This window comes from Uranotaenia lowii, unplaced genomic scaffold, assembly GCF_029784155.1.
Source record: "Uranotaenia lowii strain MFRU-FL unplaced genomic scaffold, ASM2978415v1 HiC_scaffold_141, whole genome shotgun sequence".
Classification (NCBI taxonomy): Eukaryota; Metazoa; Arthropoda; class Insecta; order Diptera; family Culicidae; genus Uranotaenia; species Uranotaenia lowii.
In genome coordinates, this window is record NW_026597422.1 from 32,211 (window position 1) to 47,631 (window position 15,421).

Below are 15,421 nucleotides of genomic sequence, written 5' to 3' on the forward strand. Positions count from 1 at the left end.
ACACAGGCTTGATGGAATTGTCATTTTGCTCTTATTTCAAATATTTCGTTCAAGAGCACTAGCTGAAGTTTTTTGTGTTTTTAAAATGTTCAATTCGCTTGCTCACGAGCGTATCTTCAACTATGCTTAGCTTTTCTTTTCAAATCCAACTAAACATTATCAACAAAACTTCCATTTCCCGTCAATATTCATAAAAAAGGGCATCAGATATTAAGCTTAAAGATGTTCATTTGATTTCTACTCGAAGCCAGAAGCACTTTGATGACTTTCTAACCAATAGGAGCGCTTCGTAGTGAGCCGATGCTTGTGGTGAAAAACTGCCCGATTTTCACCGAGGGCTCGTTGGTCTAGGGGTATGATTTTCGCTTAGGGTGCGAGAGGTCCCGGGTTCAAATCCCGGACGAGCCCGCCCGATACTTTTTTTTAAATTATATGATTGCTGAGTCCAAGTCACGTTTAACTGTCATCACAGGGGAGTTCTTTTTTTTTTTAACTCTAGTTGAAAACTTACACCAGTGTAGCTATCTTATTGGATCGGTTTCACCCGAAACTCGAAAAATCATTTTTTGAGAATTCCCCAAACATCTTCAGGCGAGGAAAGTTGGGACATTGCTAGATCCTCTGAACGAAAGGCTTAAACTGGCATGTTTGTTTGTGCGTCTGTCAAGCGGGAGCTCGGATTGCGTTATTGATTCTTGTTTTAGGCGAATGTGAAACATCTAAAGAGCAAAGAGTCCTCGAATGAGCTACATACGTTACGTACATACATATCCCCGTGTATGTACCTTTCCCAGCCATTCGTCATTTCGTACCGTCTAAACACCGCATTTCTAAGCAAGCAAAACACATTCGGACGGCGGATTAAAACCCGCAGATGGAGAACAACCCCGCCGGAGAATTACCTTCCTCAGCCAGAGACGCCGGTCGCCTTCCGGGTTGCCAGATTACCGAATTCCGCTTTCTGAACTCTCAATTCTTGGTTCATATTTCTGATTCAGATCCCAATCAAAGCTGGCATCCCTGTCCACGCATCATAAACCAAGAGTAACGTATGGAGAAACAAACACGTCGTCATCATTGCTTTCGAGGGGATTTGCTCCAACGGCGACGAGGACGAATGATGTCCGCATTTCGGTCACCAAATTCCAATTCCGGTAGGCCGGCAGCTTCAAGCGTCAAGTTCTTCAACCGCGCCAGGCCAAACGCAAACAAACCCGCCGAAATACTGCGTACATCACGTGACAATCCACGTCTAAGAGGGCCATTATGGCTACCGCACATGATTTGCAATCTCCTCCGGTGCTCATTTCGTCGGGCTCTTCCGGGAAAGGTTCCAGAAATCTCAAAACCATCCTCCGCCCGCGCCGGAAGATTTGGCCCCCCTTCGCTTAAATCCGACATTCGACTGACTTATTAGTCGCGGAATTTATGAGCCGCCAGGAAGCTGGTACATAAATCCTTCTTACAGAGAGCTTCTTCTTCTGGCGTAGGATAGGCTCGATCCAGCTGCTTCCGATTTGAGTCTTCGGGTAGAAAATCCTTTGCGGCAGAAGGTCAAATATCCAATTGAAACAACGAACCGAATGGGTGTGGTAATGAAATTACACTAATTAATTAATTCCCTGACCGTGGCAGGGATTTCGATTAGTGGCTGAAGCTGCTGCAATCCAATTCATTTTCCACTTCTGAAGTTCTAAGTAGAGTCAGCTTGGAAACGAAACGGCGGGCACGGTCCATTTCCGGATATTCGATTACCAGATTACCGGATTCCGGGGAAGAGATTTTCCGTGGGTCGAACGAGGCTCGACTCGAGATTATTCGGTCCACTTGAAAGAAGTGGCCAACGTTCGATTTCACCAAAATCTAGAGTCTAGGACTTTTCTTCCTAGAACTGACTGCAGGGAGGGAAGAAATCGAAGGTTGGAGGACGGTTTGTTATTGGAGACGTGGCCATATCGTCTCTGTCTGCATTTGGAAGGAAGGCAAAAATATCAGAATCGAAAGGCTGAGAGCTAGTAACACCTTTGGAGGATTCGCGAGTGAAGTGTTGTTGTCGTTGTTAAGAGTTGAATTGAATTGCATTTCATTAGCCGACTGTCAAGGGATGTCAAGGAAAATTTTCGAGACCAAGTAAAATAATAAATGTGAACTGTGAATTAATTTCATAGATCTGCTTATTTACCTATTTTTGCGAGACCAAGAATTTCCGAGCTGATTTTAAACAATATGGTGCGCTGAATAGAAATGTAAAATTATTTTGACGTTGAATTATGTCTTACGGCAACATTATAGGGTAGGATGACAATTAATGTATGGGAAAAATTGAAAAATAACACCATCGAATTTCGGGGTTTAACACCAAACAACCCCTCCGCCCTATGAAAAAATTTTACAAACAACAATTTCAGGAAATGAATTTAACGCAGAACAACAAACTACTTGATCTCAACAGGTATTTGAAAATAATTTGAATCAAGTAAGTCTCAAGTTGTTACTTAGTTTTTTTTTAAATCATTCGCAAGCTTAAGGTGCTTGTCCTGTCCTTATTTCCCTACTTGTTCTTCTAAATGCTCAACTCCACATTCAAAAGGGTTTCAAGAAATTACAGAAGGCCACAATGGGTGCTTGAATTCAAAGTTTCAGTTAGATTTTTTTATCAGCTTTTTTAAATACATTTTTAAAATAGATTGAAAATCTGCCCTTCTTTTAAACAAAACTATAAAACATTACCAAAATTTTAAAAATAATCGAAAATAGTTAGGCCAAGATTTCTGACCGTTGACCGTAGGCGACAACTCAATCCAGTTGAAACTTGCGCACAAAACGAAAATAAGAAATCTACCTAGCCATCGATCGAACGATAACGCACAATAGAAGACTTAACAGAGCAACCACATGCTAAATTTTTTGTCCGTTCGACACATGTGCATTCACATGGCGGTCGAACCATCCATAATTAACTGTATCGAAAAACGTAGTGCCTTCTCTATTGGGTACTACTTCTTCAATACAGTTAATTGGTGTGGGACAAAGAATTTAGTATGTGGTCAAGCTTCTATTTCAAATGCTCTTTGCTCTTTTCACCACCTTAGAATTTTCTTCTGATATTCTATCCGTCTTTCACTTCAACTCTTTAACCCTCACCGATAAAGCCGCAAATTAATTTCATAAAACAAATTCACGGTGATTTCTCTTCATAATTTAAAAATAAAGGTTTTAAATCGATGATTAACTTTCCCTAAGATAGCAAGTTATTTTGACTTCTGCAAAAAAAAAAGTTAAAGATGTTTTTTGTTTATTTTTTCCAACTTGTAAAATGCGAGCATTTTAACGAATTTTTAATAAGCTTAAAAAAAATGGAATTTTAGAACTTTCCTTAGTAATTTCATAAATACTTGTAATCTATTTTTACAAATTTCTCAAATTGATATATGAAATTAGAATATCTAGGCAAAATATTTTTATTTGGCTAAATGCTGGATACTAAATAAATTAGAATCTTGTTTTTATGTAGATTTGTTGATACATCAGTAGTAAATAATTGATTTCACTCAAATTTGTAAACATATAAAAATATAAACGCTATATCATCAAAACAAGAGGCGATAGACCAACATTTTTCAAACAAATCATTAATATATGGCACCAAAAATGCTGTTCCCTTTCCTTCGTAAATGCTAAAATACTAACCTATTTCATTTTCATTTTTTGTAAGATTTACAAACAAATTTATTGCGCTTTAGAGGTTTACATTTAAAATTTTTTGATTTTAAATTCGTTGCGTATTACAATTCTGAACTTTTGTTTTGAAAACTTAGTCTTCTTGGATGCCTATAAATCTTGATTAAAATTCAAGAAAATCACGGTTTTGATCTTCCAAAATCTAATGCTTCAATTGATAGCGACAAAATATTCCGATCTTAAATTTTTAACTACAAAACTTGAAGTAAGCTTTTAAAAAAACAACATTTTCACGATTTTTTTTCTAGAGCTATCGTTCAAACAAATGTATTCAAATTTTTTTGCATTATACAAAGCATTGTTAAAAAAAACATTTAGTAATTTTTTCGTAGAAAAATATTGAAAAATGAGCCGGTGACGGAGCACTTTCGAGGATGCCTTTTAGAAAACAGGATTTGCGGTGGACACTGTATCTCAGCACAGAATCATCTGAAGTCAAAAAATCAGAGCAAAATATTTTTAATAGATGTTTTTCTGGACCCCAACGTTTTTGTTTAACTTAAAAATTTTTTATGAAATTTTTGTGGCTGTTTGAAGTAAAAACTACGATTTTTCACGAAAAAATCCGCAATTTTTTATCTGTAAAATCTCCCCAAAGTAAAAAAAAGAAAAAAGAAAAACGTTGGGGTCTGGTATTTTATATGTAGAAAATATGTTCCAAATTTGAAAAGAATTGGATAAGTAGTTTTCAAATGACGATGTCCACGGACTTTAAAAATGTGATTTCGAGAAAAACGCGTTTGAAGTTTCTGTTCTTGCTTTCTTGCAGTATTAAATAGGAGGAGATAAAGGCCTATAATTTCCACAATTTTGCTTCAATTGACTTGAAAATTTGACACAACATTCTTGAAATGTTTCACAATTAGAAAATAAAAAAATTAAAAAAAAAATGATTTTTTTTAAAGTGTTAATTGCCGGAAAAAGCATTTATTTGAAATTTTAAGTCTGAAAATTTTTGAATCATAACAGTAGAATTTATTATTACTCCGAGTTTGTGATGGTCGTTTGTGGGAAAAAGGTATTCGAAATTTCCCTTATTTTTCGTGCGGTATTGTTTTTTTTCTAGTCGAACTTGTGGAAAATTTCAGTTCAATCAGACTTAATTTAAAAACCTTAAAGTCACGATATTTTTATTCTGGAGGAGGATATCTAAAAATTTTAATTTTAATTCCAGATGACTTAAATATGTCTAAAACGTCGAGTTCTGTAATTGGATGTTCTTTCAAAAAAAAATGTTTACCCAAAATTGACTTTCTGGGATTGGTTCGTTTTTTTTTTTGTAAACTCGGTTAACTTCATTACTCGGAGTATTTTGTCATTTTCCTTTTTCTAGCCAAATTTAGCCACATCTTCAGATAAAACCAGCTCTCTGTGCCCCCTATAAGGTCTACCCTTTTTCTGATACCTGAACAAAATGAAAATACCTATATCTACTCGAAAAAAAACGGATCACTTTATTTTGTTAAATTACGTTTGATTGCATGGATGATATTTCATGAAAATTTAAGCACAATTAGTTATTTAGGAAGGAATAAGGTGACCAAATCGAATACAAGAAAATTGGACCGCTAATTGTTTGAATTTCTTAAATGTTTCGTAATGGACGACGAAACATATTAAGAAGCGGGCGTCTTGCAATCCCCGGCCAAAATTTTCTGTTGGCAATTCACGCATAAATATTCCTGAAATCCTGGATTCTGGAAAAAGTTGGCCTAATATGGCTTACGATCTTTAGGTGTAATAATTCCAGTCAGTCAATCATAACAATTAAACACTCAACAGTTAACGGCCAAACGAATAAGGAAAATACCTGAAAAAGCTCTTGCCTATTATTTTTCTTATTTTTATAAGGAATAGTCTTCTTAAAATGCTCAAGATTTCAAAAGATATCGTCAATGGAGTACAGAATTTGTTATTGATGTTCGCAGGCCTACGCGGCCCTCATTAGATGGGAACCGATAAATGAAAGAATAATCGTAGCCAGGTTCAGAACACGGGTTAGAAACCTTACAATGGTCCAGTGTTATGCGCCAACTGACGTTGCCGACTTGCAGGAGAAAGAGCAGTTTTACAGTCAACTGAACAGCGTGGTAGAGAAAATTCCGAAGGGTGACATTCAAATCCATTTGGGCGACTTCAACGCAAAGATTGGCTCCGACAATCAGGACCTTGAGCGCATCATGGGGCGCCATGGTCTAGGCAACTTTGTGGCAACAACAGCATGGTGATCGGTGGATCGCTCTTCCCGCATCGACCAGCACATAAGGTCACTTGGGTATCCCGAGATGGCCGAACAGAAAATCAAATTGACCACATCTGCATCAGCCGAAAATGGAGAAGGAGCCTTCTTGATGTCCGCAACAAACGAAGCGCAGACATTGCATCTGAGCATCACCTCGTTCTTGGCGAGATACGACTGAGAGTTGCGCGTGTCCAACGGCGCGAGGAGAGAGTCTGGTGTCGATACGACGTCCGCCGGTTGGAGAATCCAGAGGTGAAAAGGGCATACGTTGAACAGCTAGAATCCCGAGCCTCGGAGTTGCCGACAGACGGAACAGTCGAAGAACAGTGGTGTGGAATCAAGAAGGCCTTTATCACGACGAGCCATGGCACTCTCGGTAAAGTTCGTGGAAGAAGAAGTGAATGGATGTCGGATGAAACTTGGAGGATGGTCGATGATCGGAGAAAGGCGAAAGTCGGAATTGAGCAGGCATGTACCGGGTCAGCCAAAGCAGCCGCCCGCTTACGATATGCGGAGCTGGAAAAGGCAGTTAAACGAGCTTGTAGACGAGACAAGAGAGCCTGGACAAACTCCCTAGCCGAAGAGGGAGAAAGAGCCGCCGCCAATGGAGATATCCGATTACTTTATGACATTTCTCGCCGCCTCAGTGGTGCAAGGACTAATGCAAGAATGCCGCTAAAAGACCGAGCAGGTCAGTTATTGACCGATCGAACAGATCAGCTCAAACGATGGACTGAGCACTTCGAACAACTCTTCCGAGTCACGAATAGCGATGGCCAACAAAACCCGCAGCTCGAAGCGCCAACAGTAAGTCGCATAAATGGCGTCAACTCGGAAGCGCCCTCGCTGGCTGAAATAGAAGCGGCAATCAAAAACATGAAATCCAACAAAGCACCTGGGATCGATTGCATCCCTGCTGAAATGCTCAAAGCCGACCCTGCCCTGTCAGCACAAATGTTGCACCGTCTTTTCGCTGACATCTGGGATACTGCAACATTCCCGGCCGACTGGATGCAGGGTATCCTCGTAAAGGTCCCGAAGAAAGGAGACCTGACAGAGTGCGGTAACTGGCGAGGCATAACGTTGATCTGTACAACCGTCAAAGTACTCTGCAAAGTGATTCTGAACAGGATCCAGGAGAAAATCGACGCTACACTCCGACGGCAACAAGCTGGATTCCGATCCGGACGATCATGTGTGGACCACATCACAACGCTACGAATAATACTGGAACAAATCAATGAATTCCAGGACTCTCTTCTGCTGGTGTTCGTTGATTTCGAAAAAGCATTCGACCGACTTAACCATGAAAACATCTGGGCGGCTCTAAGGCGACGAGGGGTCCCAGAGAAACTAGTCCATCTCATCGAAGCACAATACGAGGCATTTTCGTGCAAGGTCTTGCACGATGGTGTCTTGTCCGAACCAATCCCAGTAACTGCTGGAGTGAGACAAGGATGTATCTTATCACCGCTACTTTTCCTCATCGTAATGGATGAGATTCTGACTGGATCGATCGACTGTGCACCGAACCGAGGATTGCCGTGGAATCCTTTAACAATGGAGCAACTGAACGACCTTGACCTGGCAGACGATATTGTTTTGCTCGCCCAAACACAACCGGACATGCAGAGCAAACTCGACGACCTCACCGAAAGTTCCAAGGCAGCAGGTCTCAAAGTCAATGTCGGAAAGACCAAGTCAATGGAGATCAACACAGGAAATCCCTCCAGTTTCATGGTAGCTGGGCAACAAGTTGAGAAAGTGGAGTGCTTCCAGTATCTTGGTAGCCAGATAACGCCTGATGGTGGTACCAGGAAAGACATCGAAGCCCGGATCAGAAAGGCCCGATTTGCGTTTGCGAGTCTCCGAAACATCTGGCGGTCACGTCAGATCTCTCTACGAACAAAAATCCGAATCTTCAACTCAAACGTCAAATCCGTATTGCTGTACGGGTGCGAAACTTGGTGCACATATGCGGTAACGACGCGAAAACTGCAAGTATTTGTAAATCTCTGCCTGCGGAACATCATCCGCGCTTGGTGGCCTGGCAACTGGATCTCGAATGAGGAACTACATCGCCGGTGTCATCAAAGGGCGCTAGAAATCGAGATTCGGGAACGTAAGTGGAGATGGATTGGGCACACGCTGCGAAAAGATGAAAACGAGATTTGCAGAGAGGCGCTAGATTGGAATCCAGAAGATCATCGAAGAAGAGGCAGGCCCAGAAACTCGTGGCGGCGAAGCCTAGCCGCTGAAATCCGAACTGTCGACGAGAATCTTGACTGGGACCAGGTAAAGACGCTGGCTCCGGATCGTCAACAGTGGAGGTCTTTTACCACGGCCCTATGCACCGGAGGATCGGCGCGGGATCATTAAGTTAAGTTAAGTATCATTTTTAGTCTTTTGTTTGTATTTGATTTTTAGTTTTATGAAGTTTTCATCTTTTTTTCATTTCAAGTACTTTATAGTTCTTTTTAATTTTTGTTTTTGTTGTTGTATTTTACCACCATTCATAAACTTAAAAATGTACTATGGGTCCTGTTATGCAAAAACTATAAGGTAATGTTCGTTGCCAAAATTGAATGATGAGAATTTTCAGGACGATTGCGCACCCTCTATAAGATTTCAATCTCTTTTGAGAAGAAAGTGCGGTGGACATCTAGTATCTTCTAGATTAAGGTTGCCAAATTGCCCGGTTTTAGATACAAAATTTGAAAACAGTCCGGCCCGGTCTGGTTGCCCGGATTTCATTGAAAAATGCCCGGATTTTGCCCGGATTCTTTCACTTAATTTGGCAAATCAAAAAATAAAGAAAATATTTTTTTTTATTTAGCCACCTAAGCAATTTTTTTTAGCAGATTTTGCAAAAATACCCGTGAAAGGTTTTTTCGAAGCCCCAAATACGATTTAAAATCTTTTTATAAACTTTGATGCAAAAATTACTTTTTTCAATTTTTTTTATCTTGATCTTTGTTGAGTAATTTCTAGGTTTTGACTAAATTTGCCCGGATATTGCACGGATTTTTGATCGCCAATTAAGTTATGAAATGCCCGGATGTTGCCAGGTTCTCATAGAAAATTGCCCGGTTTGTCCGGCCCGGATACGTGCTGAAAAATTCTGGCAACTTTATTCTAGAGAGGCTGGATCAGGGATTTACAGATACAGATTTAAATTATTTCTCAGATGAAATTTGAGTTTCAATTTGAATTTTGTACAGTTGTTTTCGGTTCGTGAAGGTGTTGGAAGAACGTTGAACCTTTGACTTTTTCTCTTCCCGTGTTCATACGACGTGTCGACAAGTAATTATGTCTTCGCTTACCATATCCATAGGTTAAGAGAGGAAGTTGTGTAGAAAGTTTTTAAAGTCTGCTTCATTTAATATTGGAACAAATTCTTTTGCTCATTGTGGCGCTCCTAGTGGACGGATTTGGAAACTTTTTTCACCCACGTGTCGGGAAATTCATTACCTTTCACCATGTAGTTATGTCATAACACCAAACGATAGCATTTTGTAAACAACCGCCATGGCAGCCGAACGGAGAGATCAAATTGTGCACAGTTTTCTTACGAGTACGAGTACGAGAATTTCTTCGAAACAGCAATGAATAATTTTTTTTTATTTTTTTTTATGAAAGAGTAAAGAAAATGCTTCATTTGTATGAAAAACAAATTATGAATTCGTTAATAAATGACTGAACTACACGCAATTGTTTGTGTTCCAATATTAAATGAAGCAGACTTTACATCCGTCGAACTTGGTCAGCACTTGGTCGTACAGCTTTCGAGCACGGATTCTGGCCACATTGTTCTGCTTCAGCGTCCGATTTGGCTGTTTGCTGGCTCGGAATGACCTTATTCCTTCCCGGAGACGAATTCGTCGCACTGTGCGTACTGTGAGCGGCCTGGAACTTATTGGCCAAATCGCGGTCTGAAAGATCGGGATTCCTCTTGACGGCCTTGATGACTTTCCCACGCAGTTTCCGGTCGACAGTTCCACTCCGACGCTTCGAATGCGGCTTCCGAGCCGTCGTCAATGTTTCCTTGTACTGCTTGATAACACGCCATACGGTATTTCTGGGCATTTTAAACTGTTTAGCTAGCTTCGATGCCGACAACAATGGATTTTCAAGAAAACTGTGCACAATTTGATCTCTCCGTTCGGCTTCCATGGCGGTTGTTTACAAAATGCTATCGTTTGGTGTTATGACATAAATACATGGTGAAAGGTAATGAATTTCCCGACACGTGGGTGAAAAAAGTTTCCAAATCCGTCCACTAGGAGCGCCACAATGAGCAAAAGAATTTGTTCCAATATTAAATGAAGCAGACTTTAGATCAATGATTTCAATTCTCGTAAGGCTATTACAGGAAAAAACTAAGGCAGAGATTCTCGATACAAATCAATCGTTGGTATAATCTTCCAAATACTATTTTCGAACACCTGTGTTATCGAGCTTGTAGGGACTTCAACCAGCTTTTACTGGCACTTTCCCATATTGGAAACATGTACACTGCAGTTTTGTATGGACAAATGCATGGTATGCGGATAAGCGTTGTTTATTGAAATAACCTTTTTTATCCTCCAGATAATGCCGCACGTAAAGCGTATCTCCCTTTTGAGATTTTCGATGTGGCTTGTCCATTTAAGACCAGCTTCAATGATGAGTCCAAAGTATTTGTAACTTTGAGCTTTATCGATGGTTGTGCATTGAAAAACTTGATTATTACTTGGTAGTATTTTAAAAGACCTAATTCTCAGAAAAAAATTCTTGAAGCAGTTGCAAATCTTGTTTCATTTGAATGACGACTTCGCCAGGATTATTGGTGATGTATAACAACGAAGTGTCATCTGCAGAGAGTCTTGGTTTCCCTTTGAGACCAAACTTCGGTAAGTCGTTTATGTACAACAGAAATAGCAGCGGTCCTAGATTGCCCCCTTGTGGTACGCCGACAGTTCGAGGTAAATGCGTACTGTTGCTTCCGTTAACTACAACGTACTGTTCTCTTCTGCTGAAATAATCTTCAAACAACTTATTGGCTGTTCCTCGAATACAATAAATATTCCAGTTTTTCCAGTAGCATTGTAGTGAAGGCCTGTTTTAGGCCCAAATAGAGAATGCCCACGCATTTTTTCGCATCCAGACCATGTAGAATTTCGTCCACTAGCTCACATACTGCCGTCAAGGTACCCGATCCGTATTGATGAGTATAAAGAATTTTGTGAGTTTTCGTCATTAACGGTAGTCATTAACGTCCGATTTACTCCCTCCTTTATGTAATGGAATGACTTTTGTTATTTCAAGGTAATCGGGAAAGCAGCCAGTTGTGACCATTTAATTGTAAACATCATTTAACAGGTTTCCGAAAAGCTCATGATGAATTCTAACAAAATTTTGCTAGAATTTCAACCGGCTTCCATATTTCTGCTTGGTTGGATACATTTAAAAGGTTTCTGTAGCAATCCTGTTTCGCTTTTCTTTTTTCAGGGTGGCCAGCGAACCGGGAAAACCGGGAAAAAACCGGGAATTGAAAATAGCACCGAGAAAACCGGGAAATAACCGGGAATTTGAAATAAAAACCGGGAAAAACTGTCACCAAAAAAATAATTTTTCCTCTTAATATACTTACTTACTTAATAGTAAAGTTCATCAATATAATTTGTTTCAGAAGCTTTAGATACTAATTGGTCAATTTTGTTCTGTAGTGATTCAACAAGATATGGGGTTGCATGTTTTTGTGCCCTAAATGAATTTTTTCTTTAAATATTAGAAATAACCAGCCATAAGAGTCCGAATTTAGAAAACCTGTTTCAAATAATTTTTAAATTTAAAATAGAATTTTGACCTTTTATTAAGAATTCAAATACGAGGTTCAGAAATAATATTCATATGTGATTTGGCGACTTTCAATGGATTATTGGTATACTTTTTCGGTCAGCAGTTTTACAAAAACGACTATTTCTTATAATTCCAAGGATCGATCAAGGATTGAAACGTTGGAATGATAAATAAAAAGTCTATTTATGTTGCTATCTATATTGATGCTATTTATCAGACTGTTTGCCGAAAAAGTATCACACAGAATTTATGTTCAAAATTTTGATAAGAGTTTCAGAATCTGAATTTAATTTCGATTTGACTTCAAAGTTCAGGTAGAAAATTCAAATTAAGAGATCGGATTAAAATTTCTATTATTTATACAGAAGTCAAAATGCAGATGAAGAGTCTGTTCTGAGAATATCTGTGGAAAAGATAAACTTTTGAAAAACAAATCAATTTATGTAACTTAAATTAATCTAGATTTTAAAGTTGGAAACTTAGAATAGAAATTAAAAATTAAAATTCTTTTTTTCAAATTACATTGGATTTTTTAATCTTAATTCGAAATTTCTAAATCACTTCTATTTTAAGAAACATGTCGTTTGGAAGCTCTAAACCTCATCAGTTCTAGGTAAATAAATCTATATGAGGCCTTCAGAGTCAAAAGGGTATAAGTGCAAACATGTTAGATTTTGAGTTCACACCGTCAATCTTTTATTCATATTTCAAAATATATTTTGTGGTTTTTTTTTAGATTTCAAGAATTTTATTTTATATGTTAACATTCGAAAAAAAAAGATATTTTTTAAATATACGGAAAATAACCAAACACCACATCTTAAATGCGTGTTTTTCGAAATTATACCCCTTTGGATCAAAAGGCCTTACGATTTCTACAAACGTATGTTGACCTCGAGGATTCAGATGTTTCCTAGATGTTGTAGATCTCATAAAACAATGCCTTACTTTTGGCCTAAAATTCTTTTAAATGTCTACGAAATTTCCGTGTTTTACAGAATCAATACAATTCACGATTTTCAATGAAATTTATATGGCAAAACATCTAAAATTTTTAAATCCTTCGAATGTTGTTCAGTTTTTCTAAAAAAAAAGATTAATACACATTTTTAGAAAAATGTATTTTCAAAGGTCAACGAAACCTTAACCAACTCTTTAGCTGAAAAAAGCTTATTGCTTAGAATCAGCGCCTCAAATAGAAAACAATTCTTTAATCTTGACTCTTCATAAAGGGTAAATTTTGCAAACCTCTGTTAGCAATAGAATTTAAAATAAAGTTTTGAAATTTCAATACAATTCATTTTCTTTCACATTAGAAAATTGTAAAATGTCTTTTCTATGGTATAGAAAGTATTTATCTGGGTATGTTGAAACCGGAAAAAATTAAAATCTTGATCAGGAAAACCGGGAAAAAAACGGGAATTGGATTATGGACATCCGCTGGCCACCCTGCTATTACCGTTTAATGATATATGGCGCAAAAGTTCTTTCAGATTGGTGTCTGCAGGACGTCGTTTGCTTTTTTCTGTTTCATTTCTATGAGTTTCCATAGGTCAGAAGACATATAAGGACATTTGTTTTTAACCTTGCCTTCAACTTGAACGGTTTTTGTGAATTTTTGTTTTAAGTTTCCTTATGTTTAACACTAAACATACCGACTCTTTTATATACCTATTCATACCGCGAGCGGTCAAATGACGGTAAACACCATTTTCGCTAATACTCACTTGTTTCTCAACCGATTTCTACAAAATTTGTAGTTTTGAAAAGCTTATAACGTGACTCAAATATGTTTTTCAGACAATTTTCAGCTACAATCAATTATTTCAAAGTTATTTGAAGTTCAAAGTTTTTTTTATGAAAAAACATGCTTCAGGAAAAAGGCTGTAAATTAGTTAATAAATGCTCGAAAAAAATTTCACATAGTGCCTGAGAAAGCTGAAGTTAGAAGTATGTGGCACATATGGAACATTTTTTTCAATTTTTTTTAAGATCATGGCCACAAAAAATGCAAAACAGTTGTGTAAAACCCGTACTTTTCAATGAATCAACCGCCAAAGCTGTTCCTGTTACAGCAGAAAAATTTTAAAAATTGAATTGGAAAGTTGACGTAATTTGTCACATTTTGGCATCTTTAGGTTTTTAAAATACGAAACACATAATTTATGACGACTTTTCAAAGGTGGTTGTTTTTCGAACTTTTTATCAATTTGGATTTTCTGAGACAATCCCTACTCCTAAATTCAGCTTTGCACTGGATTTTGAGTATGTTAACGTTAGGTTTAGGCAATAAAACTATATGCAAGAGAAAGCAAATTTCATACCGGTTCTAGTGATATAACTGCATTGTCGGTACCATGCTTGATATTTGAGTCACGTTATAAGCTTTTCAAAACTATAAATTTTGTAGAAATCGGTTGAGAAACAAGAAAGTATTAGCGAAAATGGCGTTTGCCGTCATTTGACCGCTCGCGGTATGAACATGAACCTACTTTTTCATGCGGCATTTCGTATCGTATGGCTTGGATATTTTTGATCATCCCTTTCCAGTATGAAAGAACGTCTCGTCGAACCCTTCGACAGCAAAAAAAAAAGGGGGAAACGCATTCGAATCTCGCGAAACGCATGTCCTTCGTATGTATGTAAATCGCGTACTGCCGTCCCAGACTCAATAAAATCATCCGCATCGAATATCTCGGTTCTTCGTCTAAAGTCCAGCAGATGTTTGACCGCGAATAGAGAGTTGTTCTTTTGAAAATCTAACACTGTGGGATGATGTTCATTCATTTCGGGTTATGAATTTCAAGGGAGTGACTTTATCTATAATAGTTTTTTTTATGGAAATTTTTAACGAAAAAAAAATGCTCAGATCCAGATTTTTTTATGAGAACAATCAAATTTGACCAATTGTGCTGAATAATTCTCCCACTGTTTGTCGCGGGCCAGTGTTGTTGACACAACTGTTTTCAAAGGAAACCCATTGGATTCCCGGAAAGTTTCGAAACCGTCAAAACCCACTTCAGGTCCCCGGTTAATCTAATAGTGAAGTGCGAATTTTTGGGATTGCTCCGAGAATCGTGAACGGAATATTTCGACTCTAAAACCGTGTGGTCATACTGCTGAAGGTTCAAAATTTTATGATTCTTATTTCGATTTTTTTTTAAACTTTTCAAAGGGTAACAAAATTTTTGGTCAATGAAGAAATCTTCCTTCCACACCGACATTTCAAAACATCGAACTAAAACAGTCTTGCTAGATATTATCAAAACAGGGCTTTTAATTTATTCTCTCGCTCTACCTTTTTCAATCGTGCACCGATAATAATTCCAATAAAATTTTCTGGGGAAAGGCGATAGTTGTTGTCTATGTGGAAGAAGAGTTCTGGACTGGTTTTGTTATCGTGTGTCTTGTTTTGCCTCATTTTCGGGAACCGGGCGAATGTGTGCAACTTTTTTTTTTAGGAGAAATTTCAACGAATGAAGGTTCGTTTTTGATTTAACAGGGCACAACAAACTGAATAAATTTTTGCTCGCTACCCCGGAGTTTCGATAAAAGGGGAAACTTTTCTCCAGAAGCCGCTACCAATAGATATCGTGG

General features: G+C 38.1%; 1 non-coding gene across 1 annotated transcript; it reads left to right on the forward strand.

The window, feature by feature from the left end:
- The first annotated feature begins 336 nt into the window (after window positions 1-336).
- Trnap-agg (transfer RNA proline (anticodon AGG)) lies at window positions 337-408 on the forward strand. Its single transcript has one exon. It is a non-coding gene; the product is annotated as a tRNA-Pro (tRNA).
- The last annotated feature ends 15,013 nt before the right edge of the window (window positions 409-15,421 follow it).